A 21,204-nucleotide genomic window follows, 5' to 3' on the forward strand; every position below is an offset into this window, starting at 1 on the left:
GTAGGTGTAAATGTTGCCTCATGATTACACATGATATTCAGAATATAAGAAATCCCTCAAACGGCGAAATTTACACATTTAAACAACATATGGACTGCAGCACGATGAATGTCGTTTACCTTCTGCAATGCTCCTGTTCACTCTATTACGTGGGCCGTACCACACAAACCCTTCGTGAAAGAATGAATGAACACCGTTCCAACATCACGAGAAAAGTGCTCACCCATAGCGTGTCCAGACACTTTGCTAAAGTACACGATAGCAACCCTATAAGCCTACGGGTGACTCCAATCGAACAGGTTACCCACTGTTTCCAGACACTGTGTAAAAAAGAAATGTACTGGATATTTCACCTGAACACTTTAACACCATTCGGTCTCAATGAGTGCCTTGAATATGTCAATTTTTAATTTTTAATAGAATAACGAAATAACATAACATAGTACTAAGGAATTTATCAATACCACTTTGAATAAGCAACTAAAACCCTATGAATCCATTCAGTCATATTATTCTAACACATTATAGGAATATATTGATCTATTATATATATTTTTAGTATAATCTAAACATAATTTAAGTATACTAATAATCCATTGGTTCATTCTAGTGTAATATAATTTTAATTGAAATATATTAACAGTCCTTTTATCTTATTACTGATTATATTTCATCCCTACACCTTTTATTTAGGATTTTATTTTTATATATTTTATCTCTATATATATATTTATATATCTAGATGGACTAATTTATACTAATCCCTACCAACTATAATCATTATATACCATCAGAAAATCGAATCTTTCAGTTTTATATTCTTATTTTTCACTATACATTAGGAGACTTACCCCACCCCCTTTCTAACATAAAATAGAAGGAAACTACCTATATATACAACTATCTTGATATCTGAGGCAAAAGTCCCACACTGGAACACATATGAGAGCCGCGATCCCCATCGGAGGCTGCTGTGCGTTCCACTGTGGAACGCACAGGAAGTGATGCGCGGGACGCTCCCTTGAAAATGCTGTGCGTTCCACTGTGGAACGCACAGGAGGTTGACATGTGGGCTGCTCACCGGAAGTCGCGGTGCGTTCCACACTGGAGCGCACGGCAATCCGGCTAGTTTAGGGTATATTATTATAGTTTCACGCCAACATATATGGCGATGAATATGTATTTAACTTATATATCTGGGGCTAGTCAATTGTGACATCCGTTTGCCGACTGTAGCAACTAGCTGGGTTCAAGCTGGGAGGGACTTGAACTTCCGGTTTGGGCCATACTCATCCTGCACGCCATCTCCATGTGCTATTTAAGTATCCATTAAAGGGGAAGCGCACCAAAAAGGAACAAGTCCTTTTTTGAAGCAGTGGAGACCCTTGTGAAAAGACCCCTGAAGGTAAATGATTTTTTAGTGTATTGCATAATGGAACTCAAACCTGTCCTTAATGTTTCATTGAGTAAATACGATGTAGCACTATTTGCAAGTGGAAGATATAACAGTCTAACCCTCTTCTGTATATCACAAGTGTTTTTTCTTTATACATCACAAGGTTTTTTGTTAGAGACATGTGAATGTGTATTTATTTATTATGTCCATATTCTATTCATGACTATGTATTTTTTTATGCTATTTATATATTTCTATATTTTTATATATCTTCATACATTTTCCATATACTCTATTGTGTGCACCTCTGTGTATCTAGTTGATTTAACCATATTGTATGTCTGAGAAAACCTTTTTTGTTCTCTTAATACCCCTGAAGAAGGAGGACTATAATACCTCCGAAACGCGTTGGGCTATTTTACTGTAATAAACTACATTGATCAGAAGCCTTGTCGTTGGCTGCCATCAATTGAAATCATTCTACATGAGATCCCGGCTAGGGGGGCAGTTGGCCACAGGTGTCTTGAGCTTTATCCTGTGACTACCCCCCCTGTGAAGTGAGTACTCCAGCTCTCATCATCAGGAATCTCCCCTTTGGAGAGTATTCTACATCTTTCATCACCATATATTATCCTCCGGCTTAAGGGGGTACTAACCACCACATCTAATTTCTCCACATCTATGGGAGTGGCGCCTTTACAGTGTTCCTTCTTTTTTGAATCACGTCCGGTTGGATCCTCAATTGGAACCTCCAGACTAGGTTCACCTGTTATTGGGATGCAGGGGAGCTGGGCTGCCCTGGTCCACCTTGTTTTCTGTGGGGGAGGCAGCAGTGCGGTGACCGGCACTGGCGCAGCTCAACCCCGGGAGAAGCAGAGAGGTCTAGTGCGTCTCTGTTGTCCCTGATGGTCTGGAACAAAAAGAAAAGAAAAAAGTAAAAATCAAAATTTTAACAAAATTTAAACAAGGAGAAAACAGCCCTGCAGAGCAGGGTGTGTCTTGCCTCCTTGGACACTAAGCAAAAAAAAAATGGCAGTCTCTCTCTCCAGGCTAAGGGTATAGCTGTGGAGGAGGGGCTTAACAGTTTTACAACAGAAAATTTTACAACAGAAAGTGAAAAATGTAATTTTTTTGCAAAAAAATCTGTCATTTTTTAATTTATATAAAAAAAAAGTAAAAATGTCAGCAACAATGAAATACCACCAAATGAAAGCTCTTTTAGTGAGAAGAAAAGGAGGTAAAATTAATTTGGGTGGTAAGTTGTATGACGGAGCAATAAACCGTGAAAGTAGTGTAGTGCAGAATTGTAAAAAGTGGTCTGGTCATTAAGGGGGTTTAAGCTAGGGGGGCTGAGGTGGTTAAAAAGAAGAGCAAACGGCCATTCTATAGTAAACTTCCACTTAGCCGATTCATACCAGGCTGCAGACCTGACAGAAACTTCTTCTAGTGATTCCAAAGTGTGGACCACCCAAAGAGAGAGATCATTATATTATAAAGATACCTTCCTGATACCATACAGCTTTTCTTTACAGCTGAATGTTAAAAATATATTTTCATTTACATTTTTTAAATATCTTAAAATATATTTGAGTGACACAATATATTGTACATATATGTCAAACATAAATTTATTTACTAAATATATTCAAAATATATTTCTCTTCCATATGGGTTAAACAATGCCCCAATATGCTGCACACCCCACCTGTATTAATCATTGCCCCCCAATATGCTGCACACACCGCCTGGATGGAGAAATGTCCCCCAAAATGCTGCACACACCATCTGGATGAAGCAATGCCCCCCAAAATACTGCATACACCGCCTGGATGAAGCAAAGCCCCCCAAAGTACTGCACACACCGCCTGGATAGAGAAATGCCCCCCAATATGCTGCACACACCGCCTGGATGTAGAAATGCCCCTCAATATGCTGCACACACCGCCTGGATGGAGAAATGCCCCTCAATATGCTGCACACACCGCCTGGATGGAGAAATGCCCCCCAATATGCTGCACACACCATCTGGATGAAGCAATGCCCCCCCCAATATGCTGCGCACACCGCCTGGATGGAGAAATGCCCCCCAATATGCTGCGCACACCATCTGGATGAAGCAATGCCCCCCAATATGCTGCACACACCGCCTGGATGGAGAAATGCCCCCCAATATGCTGCGCACACCATCTGGATAAAGCAATGCCCCCCAATATGCTGCACACACCATCTGGATGAAGCAATGCCCCCCAAAATACTGCATACACCGCCTGGATGAAGCAAAGCCCCCCAAAGTACTGCACACACCGCCTGGATAGAGAAATGCCCCCCAATATGTTGCACACGCCGCCTGGATGGAGAAATGCCCCTCAATATGCTGCACACACCGCCTGGATGGAGAAATGCCCCTCAATATGCTGCACACACCGCCTGGATGGAGAAATGCCCCCCAATATGCTGCACACACCATCTGGATGAAGCAATGCCCCCCAATATGCTGCACACACCGCCTGGATGGAGAAATGCCCCCCAATATGCTGCACACACCATCTGGATGAAGCAATGCCCCCCAATATGCTGCACACACCGCCTGGATGGAGAAATGCCCCCCAAAAAGCTGAACACACCATCTGGATGAAGCAATGCCCCCCAAAGTACTGCGCACACCGCCTGGATGGAGAAATGCCCTCCCAATATGCTGCACACACCTGGTGGAGTACACAATGCCCCCCAAATATGCTGCATCCCCCTTTGAAGCATTGTCCCCCAAAATGCTGCACACCCCACCTGTATTAATCATTGCCCCTTGTCCCCCAAAATGCTGCACACCCCACCTGTTTTAATCATTGCCCCCCAATATGCTGCAACCACGCCCCCTGCTAGAAGCCAGCAATCTAATGAGCGCTGTGTAGTGTGGAAAATCCGCGCGTGCGCAGTGTCAGGGTAAGGAGATGTTTTGCATGTCGAAAGACTGTGAAATCTCCTTAACCCTGACAGCGCATGCGCGGCTGGGTGCACGCGCAGTATTCTCGCGCGCACCCAGGAATCGGCGCGCACTGTATCATGAGTTCACTAAGTTCCTGGTCGCCCGTTGTACTGCGCAAGCGCGGAGGCGCACACCCCCGGAAGTCACGTGGGGTAAGTTTTTTTTCAAGGTAAGGTTTTTTCTCTGAACACCGGTGTAGCGTTACATTACCCTACCTCGTGAGATTTCCCTACCTCCTGACTTCCTGTCGCATCGGAGATGACGTATGGGGGCGTGCCTTAGGTTTGACCATCTGCGCATGCGCAAAAGGGCAGTATAGGGAAAATCTCTGCCGATTTTAGCAGCACACCGGGACACTGCGCATGCGTCGGGGAGCCGAGGTAGGGAAATATTACGGCCCAGTGCGCAAGCGTGGTTAACTCATGAAAATCCACCCGATATATGCGCCTGCGCAGTGTGGGGGTAGGGAAAAATTACGTCCCAGTGCGCAAGCGCCGAGGGTAGTATAAATATCCATTTCAAAAGCGCTTTTAACCCTTTGCAGGAGCTATTCTCATATTGGTTCTTGATTGATTGTTCTCTTATATACAGGGAGTGCAGAATTATTAGGCAAGTTGTATTTTTGAGGATTAATTTTATTATTGAACAACAACCATGTTCTCAATGAACCCATAAAACTCATTAATATCAAAGCTGAATATTTTTGGAAGTAGTTTTTAGCTTGTTTTTAGTTTTAGCTATTTTAGGGGGATATCTGTGTGTGCAGGTGACTATTACTGTGCATAATTATTAGGCAACTTAACAAAAAACAAATATATACCCATTTCAATTATTTATTTTTACCAGTGAAACCAATATAACATCTCAACATTCACAAATATACATTTCTGACATTCAAAAACAAAAACAAATCAGTGACCAATATAGCAACCTTTCTTTGCAAGGACACTCAAAAGCCTGCCATCCATGGATTCTGTCAGTGTTTTGATCTGTTCACCATCAACATTGCGTGCAGCAGCAACCACAGCCTCCCAGACACTGTTCAGAGAGGTGTACTGTTTTCCCTCCTTGTAAATCTCACATTTGATGATGGACCACAGGTTCTCAATGGGGTTCAGATCAGGTGAACAAGGAGGCCATGTCATTAGATTTTCTTCTTTAATACCCTTTCTTGCCAGCCACGCTGTGGAGTACTTGGACGCGTGTGATGGAGCATTGTCCTGCATGAAAATCATGTTTTTCTTGAAGGATGCAGACTTCTTCCTGTACCACTGCTTGAAGAAGGTGTCTTCCAGAAACTGGCAGTAGGACTGGGAGTTGAGCTTGACTCCATCCTCAACCCGAAAAGGCCCCACAAGCTCATCTTTGATGATACCAGCCCAAACCAGTACTCCACTTCCACCTTGCTGGCGTCTGAGTCGGACTGGAGCTCTCTGCCCTTTACCAATCCAGCCACGGGCCCATCCATCTGGCCCATCAAGACTCACTCTCATTTCATCAGTCCATAAAACCTTAGAAAAATCAGTCTTGAGATATTTCTTGGCCCAGTCTTGACGTTTCAGCTTGTGTGTCTTGTTCAGTGGTGGTCGTCTTTCAGCCTTTCTTACCTTGGCCATGTCTCTGAGTATTGCACACCTTGTGCTTTTGGGCACTCCAGTGATGTTGCAGCTCTGAAATATGGCCAAACTGGTGGCAAGTGGCATCTTGGCAGCTGCACGCTTGACTTTTCTCAGTTCATGGGCAGTTATTTTGCGCCTTGGTTTTTCCACACGCTTCTTGCGACCCTGTTGACTATTTTGAATGAAACGCTTGATTGTTCGATGATCACGCTTCAGAAGCTTTGCAATTTTAAGAGTGTTGCATCCCTCTGCAAGATATCTCACTATTTTTGACTTTTCTGAGCCTGTCAAGTCCTTCTTTTGACCCATTTTGCCAAAGGAAAGGAATTTGCCTAATAATTATGCACACTTGATATAGGGTGTTGATGTCATTAGACCACACCCCTTCTCATTACAGAGATGCACATCACCTAATATGCTTAATTGGTAGTAGGCTTTCGAGCCTATACAGCTTGGAGTAAGACAACATGCATAAAGAGGATGATGTGGTCAAAATACTCATTTGCCTAATAATTCTGCACGCAGTGTATAGGTTCTATTATTTAGGGGGTCTGTCTGTGCAGTATATGGGGGGGTCTGTCTGCGCAGTATTTGGGGGGGTCTGTCTGCGCAGTATATGGGGGGGTCTGTCTGCGCAGTATATGGGGGGGTCTGTCTGCACAGTATATTAGGGGGTCTGTCTGCGCAGTATATGGGGGGGTCTGTCTGCGCAGTATATGGGGGGTCTGTCTGCGCAGTATATAGGGGGGTCTGTCTGCGCAGTATATAGGGGGGTCTGTCTGTGCAGTATATAGGGGGTCTGTCTGCGCGGTATATAGGGGGGGTGTCTGCACATTGTATATGGAGGTCTGCACAGTATATTGGATGGTGTCCGCCCAGTATATTGAAGTTGTGGGGTCTACGCAGTATATTTTTGGTGTCTGCGCAGTTTATTGGGGGGCTATCTACGCAGTATATGGGGGGCTATCTACGCAGTATATGGGGGTTATCTACGCAGTATATTGTGTGTGTCTGCGCAGTATATTGGTCTGCTTTCTGTGCAGTATATGGGTGGCTATCTACGCAGTATATTGAAGTTGTCTGCGCAATATATTGGGGGATGGATGTGCAGCATATTTGGGGGGGGGGCAGTGCATTATATTTGTGGGCTGTGCGTTAGATGTGGAGCTGTGCAGCACGTGTGGCCTGTGTGGTAGATGTGTACAACCCTAGTTTAACAAAGAATAAAAATAAATTCCCTAGATCTCCTATGCCATGGCATGTTTTTTGCTACGAAACTGCAGCCATCTCGTCACTTGGAGAAGGATGAGAAGCTGCCCCCCAGCCCGAGGGACTGCCCCACATCTGCCACCAAATCCATTGCTCACTGAATTCAGTAATCTCCGTCTCTGTGTCTCCCACAGTCTGTGTGTCTGTCTGCTGTATATATGTGGAACGTCCGTCTGCATGCACTGCGTCTGTTCTGCCATTTACTCTAACCATGCTGACCAGCATGTTCTCCTATGGAACACGAAGTACCTGAAGTGGAATGAAGAAGCCCATGTTTGAGGCCCGCGCCCTGGCTGGAGCATTGAAGGGGCATCTGACACCTGACAAGCTGCTCCTGTTTGCACAGCTACTTCAGCATTGTGTACTGTGAGCACCGCGAGTTCAGAGGTCGGCAACCATAGGCCGTCCACATGCTGTGAATTACATCTCCCATCATGCTAGCAAAGCATAATGAGAGGTGTAGTCCAAAACATCTGGAATACCAAATGCGTATGAATGAAAAGTATGGTGTGTGTGTGAATGGTCAGTAACAAGGGTTGAAGCCTTGACGTGGCGTTACTGCTCACATGTGTATCCATGTGCCAATTCAACCAATGTGAGTGACTGTAAGGCCTATTGCACACAACCGAATGGCTTTTTCAGTGTTTTGCGGTCCGTTTTTCACGGATCCGTTGTTCCGTTTTTTGTTTCCATTGTGTTTCCATTTTTGTTCCGTTTTTCCGTTCCGTTTTTCCGTATGGCATATACAGTATACAGTAATTACATAGATAAAATTGGGCTGGGCATAACATTTTCAATAGATGGTTCAGCAAAAAACGGAACGGAAACGGAAGACATACGGATGCATTTCCGTATGTGTTCCGTTTTTTTTGCGGACCCATTGACTTGAATGTAACCACAGACCGTGATTTGCGGGCAATAATAGGACATGTTCTATGTTAAAACGGAACGGAAAAAACGGAAATACGGAAACGGAATGCATACGGAGTACATTCCGTTTTATTTTGCGGAACCATTGAAATGAATGATTCCGTATACGGAACGCAAAAAACGGCCAGAAAACGGGAAAAAAAACGGCCGTGTGCAGGAGGCCTAATACTGATGAGGTAACTATAAATATTGTGACGATAGAGAATTAAACGACCGTATCTCCTACACACTGCTTACACTGTGACCGTATCTCCTACACACTGCTTACACTGTGACCGTATCTCCTACACACTGCTACTCTTTTTATTATAAAAGTACAAAACTTTACAAAATAAAACAAACAATTTCAAATAAAACAATTCTCATAAAACAATGTTATTACTGGCCCAGCCACACACATCCACACTCACACTCACATTCATGCCCCAACAACATATCAAACTTAACAACTAACCTTATAACTATAAAACTTACCTGGCCGCCCGGCTGTAAAACCCAAACAAAAATAGGACTAATCGTCATAAACAGAAAAGTATATAATGAACAGAAAATATCAAACATAAACATAAATAAGTCAATATAACTAAATAAATAAAGGCGACCTTTCCCAAAAAAAAAAACAACAAGGCGACTTTGCCAAATACATACATAATTATTTATATATTTTTGTTTTCTTTTTTTTTTTCTTTTTTCTCCCGTCACCTGTTTATAGAAAAATCACCAACCTAACCTATTCTATCCCTACTCACACTATCCTTTTACCCATCACCCGACACCCAGGGCTGACCTTCGCCTCATGTCTCTATCATGTCCGCATAGTCCAAGGCCAGCCCTTCCTTCACCACCCACATCTAGCCCCTCGCCCCATGTCCTCCCATGTCCGCATAGTCCAGGGCTAGATGCAGGCCTCCCCACTCAAAACACAAAAGGACACATAAAAATTATCCCCCCCTTCCTCACCCACCCAACCTAACTAATCCCAACTTTCCCTCCTCTAGCAAACATAACTCACATAACTACATAACAAACTCCCGAAGGCCCAAGTTCGGTCTTTGCAAGCCTTTTTCAAAAACCTCAACTTACTACAAAACAAAAATCTAGTGTGGAAGCGTCAGCCCACCACCAGGAACAGTACGACTAGACTTACGGTACATCAAAAGCAAAGCCTCTCCAGAGGAGAGAGGCCCTACTGGTACCCAGTCTCTCATACTCAAGAGAACGCACCTTCACCAGGCCACCCAAGATGTTCCTACAAACCTCGTCCACCGGGAGGACTTTCTGCTGCGTAGAAACTAAACACCGTGCGTTCCACGTGTAGAACCTAACCACTATGCTAACTAAAAAACTTGTGCACGGGTCCCTCCTTCCCAGGTCTCTGAACACTCCGTAGGCCCACTCCGCATAGGAGAGGCTGGCTAGCCTGGGCCAGCCAATGGAAGCTCCCACCCGTTCATACACCTCTGTATTAAAAGGACAATGAAGCAGGAAGTGCTCCATACTTTCTAGTATGGAGCCGCACTCCTCCCGGGGACAACCCCTTTCCTCAGAGTTCCTGTACTTCAGGTTGTCCCTTACATACAGCCTCCCGTGAAAGCAGCGCCAAGCCAAGTCCCAAAACTTCAAGGGGATCCTTGCAGAATTTAGCAACTGTAACCCCTTGTCTAGATCCCGGCTTGGGCAATCCTTGAGGGCCAGGGGCTTCTGAAAGTGGGACAACAAGACCCTCTCGTCAAGGGATCTCCTTGACAGGGTCCTGATTTCCCTCACCTCCAAACCCCACCGGCGGATCACCTTCAGAATCGGGGTGACATAAGCCGGAAGATATCCGTGAGGCGTACGCAAGTCCTTCACTCGCCCTCCTGTCTCCCATTCCTGGAAGAAAGGCCGAAACCACCCCCTGCAGGAGACTATCCACGGAGGAGCCCTCTCCATCCAGAGGTTTGCCAAATTGATCTTAACAAAGGTGTTCACGAGAAACACCACGGGGTTGACCATAGATAACCCCCCTAGTCTCCTCGTGCGATAAGTCACCTCTCTCTTGATCAGGTTCAGCCTATTCCCCCATAAAAGCTGGAAGAACAGGCTATAAACCCGAGTCCAGAGAGGCTCTGGCAAGATACACACGCTACCCAAATAGATAAGCAAAGGGAGAAGGTAAGTCTTGATCAGATTCACCCTTTCCCTGAGGGTCAAAGACCAACCCTTCCACTGGCCGACCTTCTGAGCGGCGATCTTGAGCCTGTCGTCCCAATTTTGGGTGGGATAATCCCCGTGGCCGAAATGGATGCCTAGAACTTTTGCCGACGACTGGGGCCCCGGAAGGGTGTCCGGGAGATCGAAAACTGGATCACCCCCTCCCAGCCAGAGACTCTCGCACTTATCCCGATTGATCATGGACCCGGATGCCTCCGAGTAGCTGTCCACCTCAGACATCACGTACTCCGCCTCCCCTCTCGAGGACACGAAAACGGTGACGTCGTCGGCGTACGCTACTGCCCTCAGAGCGGCTTCCGGCGCTGCCGGATCCATCCCGACTCCCGCCAACGGACCACGATCGATCCTCTTAAGAAAGGGATCGATCGCGAACACGTATAAAAGCGGGCTCAAAGGACTACCCTGACGAACGCCAGACTCAACCTCGAAAGAGCAGCCAGACCAACCGTTCACAAGCGGGAAACTCTCCGCCCCCGCGTACAAGATCTTTAACCAATCAACAAACCCCCCCGGCAGGCCGTACTTCAGAAGGACCGACCAGAGGTACTCGTGGTTCACCCGATCGAACGCCTTTGCCTGATCTAAGGACAGCATGTACCCCTTCCAGTGACCCGCTCTACTCCGCTCCACTGCCTCTCGGACACCGAGCACAGCACTGAGAGTACTGCGGCCTGGAACCGAGCAATGCTGGGCCACCGAAAGGAGCTGGGGTGCAAATTTCACCAACCGATTGAACAGTATCTTGGCCAGAATCTTTCTGTCCGTATTGAGAAGTGCTATGGGACGCCAGTTCTCGATACGGCTCGGATCTTTACCCTTTGACAGAAGGATCAGGGCTGACCTCCTCATTGACTTCGGCAGAGTGCCCGAGGATAGACACTCATTGAATACCTCAGTCAAAAGGGGACATAAAGAGTCCTTAAAGGCCTTATAAAACTCGGATGTTAAGCCATCCGGGCCCGGCGACTTCTTCAGAGCTAACCCTTCCACCGCCAGGATTACTTCCTCCTTCCTGATCTCTTCCACCAAAACGTCAAAAGAGAGGTGAGCTCCCGACTCAGGGGCGATGTCAGCCAGGAAAGCCGACATCTTGTCCCGATCCAGATCCTTCTTTCCCAAGAGGCGCGAGTAGAAGGATCTGACGACTTCCAGGATCCCCGATCTGGACCGGTTCAGAGATCCCGTACTATCGGCCAGTCCCGTCACCAACTTACTACTCACTGACATCTTGCAGTTTCTGTAAGGGTCGGGCGAGCGGTACTTCCCGAAGTCCCTCTCAAAAACCAAAGATGTGTGCCTATCGTACTGGCACCCCCTGAGCAAAGATTTCACCCTGGAGATATCCTCGCGGCTACCTTCAGTCGAGACCAGACGCTCGAGTTTCCTCCTCAGACCCTGATACAGGCGGTACCTGTCCAGGGACCTGAGGCTCGAGAGCTGGCGGAAGAACTTTGCCGCCCGATCTTTGAATATCTCCCACCACTCTGACTTAGTATCACAGAGATCCAGCAAAGTTACCTGACTCTGAAGGAAGTCCTCAAAGGATTGTCTCACCTCCGCTTCCTCCAGGACTCCCGAATTCAGCTTCCAGTAACCTCTTCCCATTTGGGGGGACTCTGAAATATTCAAAGAAAACATAATCAGACAGTGATCGGAGAATTCTACCTCTACGACCCTTAAGGGCGAGAAAATAGCCTCCTCCTTTAAATAAAACCTGTCTATTCTAGACCTAGTCTGACTTCCTCTATAATAAGTGAAACCCCCGTGGCCTGGGGTATGCCTGATGTGGACATCCACCAGGCGAGCCTCGCTAGCTATGCTATTTAAAGAGATGCTATCGTAAGCCAGCCGGTCTCTGGCGCCTCCCCTATCCTGGGACCTCGTGATCGTGTTGAAATCCCCTCCAAAGACCACTTGCCGACTCGTAAAAAGAAAAGGCTTGATCCTCATAAAGAGACTTTTCCTGTCCCGTTTGGTCTGGGGCCCATAGATGTTAATTAGGCGCAGTTCTTGTCCCTTCATGAGGACATCCAGGATCAAACACCTCCCCATTTCCAACTCGATCACTCGTCGGCTTTCTACCGGTGCGGTAAAAAGGACCGCCACTCCGCTATACGGCTCGGCCGCAAGAGACCAGTAGGAGGGCCCTGATCTCCACTCCCTCCTGGCTTCGTGAATCGCCGCCAAATCTGGCAGCCTGGTCTCTTGCAAAAACAAAACGTCAGCCCCAATTCGGCTGAGAAAATCAAAGGCCGCGAAACGAGCCGCATCCGACTTAATGCTGGCGACATTAATGGTCGCCAGCGTCAGCAGAGCGGGTGCCGCCATACAGAGTGATCGAGTTAGACGGCCTTCTTCCCAACCCTCCCTCTCCCGGGGCTGTCTTCTAAGGCGGCACGACCCCTCTTGAGGGAGACGGTGGTGTCCATCTCATTTGTCACCACCGCCTCCCCCCGCGCACCACCCCCGGCTTCCTCGGTCTCAGGGCCCGGTTTTGCCACCCCTCCTGAGGACCTTACATCCCCACCAGAGGGGGGCGCGGGGCCTCCCGAAGGCCTTCCCTCCTTCGCCCCCGGTCTCCCACCTTCGACCTCCTCCCCAGAAGAAGAGGAGGCGGAGGTCTCATCCAAGGTGAGAAACCGGTTGGAGAGCTCCAGAGGGGAGTCGGTTAGGCCCTCCCTGGCTACTTTGGTCGAGCCGGGTCTTTTCTTAGTACGGCGTTTCCGTCTAATTATTTTGGACTCCGTCCCGCTATCCTCTGCGGCGCTTTCATAGTGCGAGGACAGAGTCCCCTCGGCACGCTCCAGTCTTTCGTTCTCCTCATTCAGCTCCCTGTCCCCTAGGGTCTCCGATGCAGGAGGGGCAGCCGCTTGGGAAGGGGCAGGCATCACCCCAGGACGGGGTTCCTCCCGCTCCCTCTCCGCCTGGCGCCTCTCCCTCCGCCTCTGCCGGGACGGACCATCTTTGTTCTTCACCGACCCCTGAACTCTGCCGTCTCCGCCAGCACCCGCCTCAGCCGAAGGGACCTCCCGGCCCGCTCCTGCGTGAGCTCGGGCCGCATTGACCTCAGAGAGAGAGGACAACGACTGAAAGGGTGACCGAGTTCACCGCACAGGTTGCATCTAATCTCCCCACAAGATGCGGCTAGATGACCGGTCCCCCCACACAGCGCGCACTTCTGCACTTGGCAGCTGGCGCTGAAGTGTGAGGGGCTGCCGCACTTGTGACAGAGCTTAGGCTGCCCCCTGTAGAAAACCAAAATCCTGTCACGGCCGATAAAGGCAGATGATGGAATGTGGGAAACCGTACTCCCCAGACGCTTGAGTTTGATGTTAAACGTCCAGGCGCCCGACCAAATGCCAAACTCGTCCAGGTTCTTGGATGGAACCCCCTGGATCTCTCCATACCTGCCCAGCCAGGTCATGATGTCAACACAAGAGAGCGACTCGTTACGGGTCAAAACGGTCACTCTCTTGACCTCACTCTGACGGGTTATTGCTTTTGCAAGGAAACCGCGCCAGTCCGGCGTGTTCTTCGCCAGCTCATACCCGGACCAGAAGAGCTCCAGCCCCTCCGGCCGGACAAAGCTGACGTCGAACTCCTTGGAGCCGTACGGATGGATCAAGGCAAAGATGTCGGTCGCCTTGAAACCCATCCCAAGCAGGAGCTCCGCCACCCTCTTTCTTGTAGGGCAAGCTTCATCGCTACTCCACTAGAGACAGACCACATTCCGTCTGACCCCAGGGCCGGTTGTAGGTGACGACCAGGCGGTCTCGCCCCCATTCTGCTCTCGGAAAGCCCTCACGCCATGTCTGTTGAACCAGAACGACAGATCAACCTTCTTTCCCTCTACAGTGATGGAGCTCTCCCCTTTTTTGAGGGCCTCCAGCAGTCGCCGCTGCAAGTCACCATCACCGGACTGTGAGAGCGAGGAAGCCAACGAGGACAGCCCCTCCCCCCCCACGGCCGCAGCCACACTGGCATAACTTCTGCCAGGCGCCACGGACGCGGGAGGGGCAGCCGAGCCGGCCCCCCCCTCCCCCACCATGCCTAACGCAGACACTGCACCCCGTCCCCCCGGAGGGGCCGCACGGGGGCCCGCAGCCGCTTTCTCAGCGGCCGATCGCCCCCCCGCATCCACCCCACCACCAGAGACCGGGCCCGCAGCCCCAACACACTCCCGCACACTCTTTTGGCCACTGACCCCAGAAGCCCGAGAGGCCACGGAGGCACCGGCCGGTCTAACAGGCGCACCAGCAGCTACTCCAGCCACCGGTGTCCCACCGACCCCCACCTCCATAGCCCCCCCAGCCCCAGCGGCCAGAGACCCATCACATGTTTGTCCGCTAGGAGCAACCCCTTTTCCAGGAGCCGCCTCCCGCGAACAAACCGCTGGGCCAGCAGAGACATTCATTACAGCATTCGTATTCACATCTATGTTATCGCTGCCGGCCTCCCTCAATACTTGGGCGCCGGTTACCACTACCTCCCCCTTTCCAGCGCTTGATTCAGCGCCGGAGGAGGAGGCAGAGGCCCCAGCAATAAACCCGGTCTTTATGTATTCGGCCACTGCACTGGGGGATACAAACCCCGCTTTTAACCTCTTAGCCTTTTTGGCCCTCTTAACATTCTTCACCTTTTTTATTTTAATTTTAATGGGGAACTGGTGCGCTGTAGAACCACTGCTCCCAGCCACACCAGTCCCCGCTTCTCCTGCTGCCGCCACTCCCGCCGCCACTGTGCGCTGCTGCTTGGGCGCGTCCCCGGACACACACCCAGCTCCGCCCCCAGACAAGGGAGCATCCCCAGGCACGCCCCCAGCCGCGCTCACCGCACCGTCTCTCGTCTCCATCTCCAGGACCTTTAGGCTCCGCCCATGTGTGGGAGGAGCAGCGTCGCCGCCGTACCGCCTCAGCTCCACGCCACAAGCGCTCACCGAGGCAGCGGACGGGGACACTTTTTCCATGGGAGCGGACCCCAGCGCCAAGCCACTCCCCCCTCCCACAGGAGAGCAGCCCACAGCGCCGGGGGCTCCCAACTGGCCAGCACCGCAGCTAGCCCCGCCTCCTCTATTGCCGGCAAGACCGGCGTCCTGCGCCGTCTTTCCAGCACCTGACCCCGCCATGACAGCGGGACCCAGAGGACACACCTGCGGCTCACCCTGCACGGACTTTTCAGCCCGCACAGAGGGAGCCACAGGAACATATACATAGCGAACTTCAAATTTTTGTTCTTTGTTCTTTTTGCTTTTTTTGTTTTTTTTCTTCCCTTCTCTGTCTTTCAACAATTCGTCGCCAAAGGCAAAATCCTTAAACTCCATAGGGGATTCCAGCAGCCGGATCTGTTCCATAAGACCCCCACCGTTCCCGCTCTCTTCCTCGCTGAAGTCGCTCGCATAGGAGGCGCTGTCGTCAGATGGCGGCAATCCAACTTGCTCAGCTGGGATCCCACTTCTGCACTCCAGGCTCTGCAGCGGCTCCCGGAAATCAGGGGGTGCAGGGGCAGGCTCAGGCTGGGCTGTCACCCTGGACCCAGTTACCTCACTGGGTTTTGGGGTATCTGCCTCACTATCACTGCCCTCACCACACTGCTCCCCTTTCCTCTCCATTTCCATGAAGCGGTCCTCATTTTCCAGCTTTTCTCTGAAAGGACCGCTTTCATTAAGCAGCTTCTGCTTTTCCACCACGGCAGCTTCAATTACTGCCTTTAGGTCCCTGATCCTCTCCGCAATAGGGAGTCTCTTCCTGCTGGAGGTATTATTTGCTTTTATCCTTTCAAGCTTGAGCTCATTTCTCAGAGCTTTGAGGTGTCGCCCCAGCTCCTTATACTTCTGTAGGTTGGCTGCTACCCGGGAGCTGTAGGTGGCGGTGAAATCTCCCTCCCACCGGGACCCCCAACCTACCTGGGACGACACCTCCATAGCCTCCGCAGGGACTTCACCTTTCCTTCTTGTGTCTTCATGAGGGACCTGGCTGTCAGGTTTCTTGACCCCACTTCCGCTCAGGGCCGGTTGCCTGGACCCCCTGCTCCCCCCCGACCCTGACCGGAGAGCAGGGGTCCTCGTCTTGGACACCATGGTCCAAGACCCCACCAACTCCCTAGGGAGAGGCAGGGTCTGGACTGGGAGTAGCTGGAAAAACTCCCTGGAAGACAGGTGGCTCTACAGGGGAAAAGCTGGTGAATCACCCTGGAGCACAAGCTGGGATGCAGGAGCTTCACACAGGCACGTCTGATCACTGCAGCTGCTAGCACCAGACTGAGCTCAGCAATCTCCGCCTCTGTGTCTCCTACACACCGCTTACACCGTGACCGTATCTACTAAACACTGCTTACACTGTGACCGTATCTACTAAACACTGCTTACACTGTGACCGTATCTACTAAACACTGCATATAAAATGCCTAAATGGAAATGTACGAAAGCCATTCCGAGGATCCGTAATGCGGATCATTTTGTCACGTTCGTTTCCATTTTTGCCTCCGCTTAGCTGATCCTTTCTTGATTGAGTAGGATTACAATCTGTCACCCCACTTCATGTATTCAGATCCCCAGGGTTGTCATTTGCTTTGAATCATGTAAATGCTCGGTTGCTAATCTCTCGGGGGCCGTCTTCTTGAAATTTCAATTATGTCCGGTTTCAGCTCTGATCACGGACCACACCTTTTGGACTCTTGTACACGACTATATGCACTAAAACATGTATAGTGTTAGTTAACGGGCCATATTGATCGTGCGTACAGGAGTACATGGCATCATGATGTTGTTCATGTTGTGCCTCACAATGGGCTATTGTCCCGCACTTTATATGATCTATTAGTGCTAAACAATAGTCCCACTGGAAGCTCGACTTGCACAGCATCATTGTCATCTATGATTGTGTGTACTCCTGTTGGCACGATCAATGCCACTACAGGACATATGGCCCTCTTGTAGTGAATACAGTCGTGTGAAAGAGGCCTTAAAATGGGTTTTCTCATCTCAGACAATAGGGGCATATCGCTTGGATATGCCCCCATTGTCTTGTAGGTGCTGTTCCCTGCACCTATATTGAGAACTGATCCCTAAAATTGGAGTATGGCGCAATGCGCATGCTCTGCCGCCCTCCATTCTTTTCTATGTGAGAGTTGTGGATTAGCAAACAGTGGTCGACAGACCCCATTAAATCTGGTGTCCTCCAGCCACAACGCTACCTGCTCCGTTCTCAATATAGGTGCGTGTCCCATCGGTGGTACCCACACCTATCAGACAATGGTTGCATATCCAAGCGATATGCCACCATTGATTGGAATACCCCTTTAACAGCAGTTAGTCCCATTGTGGTAATCACACTAGTTATGTCATAGCGTCATAGGGAAATCATTAATCAAACTGTAAAATTACCATTTGTTAATGAATTCCTGATGCTGATGGACCGTGACTCCCACAAGGGCTCATATGAAAAGGGGCAAGATTGAACAACGAACAAGCATTTGCTGTTCATGTGCCAATCATAGGGTATACGATCAATAAAGAGCCAAAAGATAGCTCATTATTGATGGTATTGTTCATGGTTCAGCCACCTTTGACAATAATGCTGTTTTAAAAGAAAAAATACCAAGGGCTTTTTAATAAACGCACAGTAGTGACCCTATGGTAGTTTTAATGTCACCGCAGCTTTAGTGCCAAAGGTTACTGTTACCCTGTACCGGCCAATGAAAACACAAATACATTGTAGTTAACTATAAATTTTTTATTTTTGTATAAATTAAAATCTATCCATATAAAAAAATATATATATTATATATACATACTATAAAAAAAATATGTAAATTTTGAGGGGAGTTGGACTGTCGGGTAGGTGGTCTGGAGCTGGCAATGGTAGCCCCCCTGTGCTCTTTATTCTTTGAGCTAAAAATACAGTCCACAGGAAAGCATGCAGGTTGAAATTGTGGGTTGTATAAGGGTCTGAGGAGGAGGGTACCCGAGCATGTGTAGAGTGGGGGGAAAATAGTGGGACGGAGAAGTAGAATAAGAGACAGAAGGGAACACATGCTCGGGGGCTGGGAATGGGAAGGTTGTCAGTAATGGTCACTGGTGTGGGATGGGGTTGTGGGGGTGGTGGCCAATGTCTGTGACACATTCTCTAGCATGATATTAAACTCATGCAACTGCTCGGGCGTCATTGAGTCCATCAAATTGATTATGCTTACCCCATAATGGTAGTTAGGGCTGCATTGGATCGCCGACTCTGCCCCCTCCCAGCAGCGAATCAAGTCAGCAATAAACTCCTTCTAATGTTCATCCAAACCTTCTACAGTGTTGGAAACAACCTCTACACGGGCCACATAATCATTTTGCTTTGGCACACCGGATCTCTGCATGCTCAGCAGGGCTCTTAAATTTGGATGTCAACCTAAGAGCCTCTGTTGAGCAGAGAGATCCAGTAGGGGACCCGGATTCTCCCAAGCAGATGCATGAGGGACAGTAGGGCTGGCGTTGGCGATCCATTCATTTTCCGCATCAGGAGGTTGTTCAGTCTCCAGAGCGCTGCTTTTAGTTCTGTATGAAAAAAAAAAAAAAAATTGACCTTTAAAAACACCATCCATGTCCGATGCTACGTCTACATTACACCATAAGTTGGCTGTCTGAAACAGGGGAGCCAAACGCTCTGCTGTTTCAGACAGTCCCTTAAATTACATTTCTTTTTACATTTCTTAAATAGAAGGTACATTTTTTTTTTTTTTTTATCAGTTCTCAATATAGGTGCGGGGAACAGCACCTATAAGACAATGGGGGCATATCCAAGCGATATGCCCCTATTGTCTGAGATGAGAAAACCCATTTTAAGGCCTCTTTCACACGACTGTATTCCCTACAAGAGGGCCATATGTCCCGTAGTGGCATTGATCGTGCCAACAGGAGTACACACAATCATAGATGACAATGATGCTGTGCAAGTCGAGCTTCCGGTGGGACTATTGTTTAGCACTAATAGATCATATGAGTGCGGGACAATAGCCCATTGTGAGGCACAACATGAACATCATGATGCCATGTACTCCGGCACGCACGATCAATATGGCCCGTTAACTAACACTATACATGTTTTAGTGCATATAGTCGTGTACAAGAGTCCAAAAGGTGTGGTCCGTGATCAGAGCTGAAACCGGACATAATTGAAATTTCAAGAAGACGGCCCCCTAGAGATTAGCAACCGAGCATTTACATGATTCAAAGCAAATGACAACCCTGGGGATCTGAATACATGAAGTGGGGTGACAGATTGTAATCCTACTCAATCAAGAAAGGATCAGCTGAACGGAGGCAAAAATGGAAACGAACGTGACAAAATGATCTGCATTGCGGATCCTCGGAATGGCTTTCGTACATTTCCATTTAGGCATTTTATATGCAGTGTTTAGTAGATACGGTCACAGTGTAAGCAGTGTTTAGTAGATACGGTCACAGTGTAAGCAGTGTGTAGGAGATACGGTCACAGTGTAAGCAGTGTGTAGGAGATACGGTCACGGTGTAAGCAGTGTGTAGGAGATACGGTCACAGTGTAAGCAGTGTGTAGGAGATACGGTCACGGTGTAAGCAGTGTGTAGGAGATACGGTCACAGTGTAAGCAGTGTGTAGGAGATACGGTCACAGTGTAAGCAGTGTGTAGGAGATACGGTCACGGTGTAAGCAGTGTGTAGGAGATACGGTCACGGTGTAAGCAGTGTGTAGGAGATACGGTCACAGTGTAAGCAGTGTGTAGGTGATACTGTCACGGTGTAAGCAGTGTGTAGGAGATACGGTCACAGTGTAAGTGGTGTGTAGGAGATACGGTCATTTAATTCTCCATTGTCACAGTATTTATGGTTACCTCATCAGTATTACAGTCACTCACATTGGTTGAATTGGCACATGGATACACATGTGAGCAGTAACGCCACGTCAAGGCTTCAACCCTTGTTACTGACCATTCACACACACGCCATACTTTTCATTCATACGCATTTGGTATTCCAGATGTTTTGGAGTACACCTCCCATAATGCTTTGCCAGCATGATGGGAGATGTAATTCACAGCATGTGGACGGCCTATGGTTGCCGACCTCTGAACTCACGGTGATCACAGTACACAATGTTGAAGTAGCTGTGCAAACAGGAGCAGCTTGTCACGTGTCAGATGCCCCTTCAATGCTCCAGCCAGAGCGCGGGCCTCAAACATGGGCTTCTTCATTCCACTTCGGGTACTTCGTGTTCCATAGGAGAACATGCTGGTCAGAGTTGTGACACAAAAAAAATAAATTAAAATGGTTAGAGTAAATGGCAGAACAGACGCAGTGCGTGCAGACTGGCGGTCCACATATATACAGCAGACAGAGACACAGACTTTGGGAGACACAGAGACGGAGATTACTGAATCCAGTGAGCGACGGATTTGGTGGCAGATGTGGGGCAGTCCCTCGGGCTGGGGGGCAGCTTCTCATCCTTCTCCGAGTGACGAGATGGCTGCAGTTTCGTAGCAAAAAACATGCCATGGCATAGGAGATCTAGGGAATTTATTTTTATTTTTTGTTAAACTAGGGTTGTACACATCTAACACACAGGCCACACGTGCTGCACAGCTCCACATCTAACGCACAGCCCACAAATATAATGCACTGCCCCCCCCCCCAAATATGCTGCACATCCATCCCCCAATATATTGCGCAGACAACTTCAATATACTGCGTAGATAGCCACCCATATACTGCACAGAAAGCTGACCAATATACTGCGCAGACACACACAATATACTGCGTAGATAACCCCCCATATA

The 21,204-nt window shown here is 48.7% G+C and overlaps 1 long non-coding RNA gene across 1 annotated transcript; it reads right to left on the reverse strand.

Moving 5' to 3' along the window:
• Positions 1 to 1,798: 1,798 nt before the first annotated feature.
• LOC121001449 lies at positions 1,799 to 20,653 on the reverse strand. The gene is made up of 3 exons (XR_005779062.1): positions 20,495 to 20,653; positions 8,648 to 8,651; positions 1,799 to 1,809 (listed from the first exon to the last, which is right to left on the reverse strand). It is a non-coding gene; the product is annotated as an uncharacterized LOC121001449 (long non-coding RNA).
• Positions 20,654 to 21,204: the final 551 nt, after the last annotated feature.

The sequence above is a fragment of the Bufo bufo genome, chromosome 5, assembly GCF_905171765.1.
Source record: "Bufo bufo chromosome 5, aBufBuf1.1, whole genome shotgun sequence".
In the NCBI taxonomy this organism is placed as follows: domain Eukaryota; kingdom Metazoa; phylum Chordata; class Amphibia; order Anura; family Bufonidae; genus Bufo; species Bufo bufo.